Below are 594 nucleotides of genomic sequence, written 5' to 3' on the forward strand. Positions count from 1 at the left end.
CTGTCTGTCTGTCTGTCTGTGTGTGTGTGTGTGTGTGTGTGTGTGTGTGTGTGTGTGAGTGAGAGAGAGAGAGAGCGAGTGTGTGTGTGTGTGTGCAGGGCTCTACGCTTACTTTTCTTTTTAGGAGCACGTTCAATTTTAGGAGCACCTTCTAATCAATAATCCAAAATTTTATCAAAAAGTAGCCTTCCCATTACGAGGTAATATTTTACTCCTCTAACTTTATTAAAAGTATGTCATATTTTGTCAAATTCTTAAAAAAAAATTATTTTATAAGCTTTTTAAAAACTGTAATTAAAATGACAGAATAAGAGTAGAATCAGAAACAAGTTAAAAATCAAATGAAATCAGTATTAACAAAAGTAATTTGTAGCGGTGGCACAGAAGAACACAAAAGTGGCTTGATGTACTTTCAGACATTTAATGAGGTTAATGTTTTACATTTTGAATATAGAAATATTAAATGATTTAAATAACTGAAAAGATACTTTAAAAATTAAAAATTAAACCAGCAAGTGGCGATAAGTCACTGATTTTTATTACTGAATCATTCATTCAATTGATTAATTCGAACGGCTGATTCATTCAGGCATG

Source organism: Sinocyclocheilus anshuiensis, unplaced genomic scaffold, assembly GCF_001515605.1.
Source record: "Sinocyclocheilus anshuiensis isolate Anshui unplaced genomic scaffold, SAMN03320099.WGS_v1.1 scaffold3548, whole genome shotgun sequence".
Taxonomy (NCBI): Eukaryota; Metazoa; Chordata; class Actinopteri; order Cypriniformes; family Cyprinidae; genus Sinocyclocheilus; species Sinocyclocheilus anshuiensis.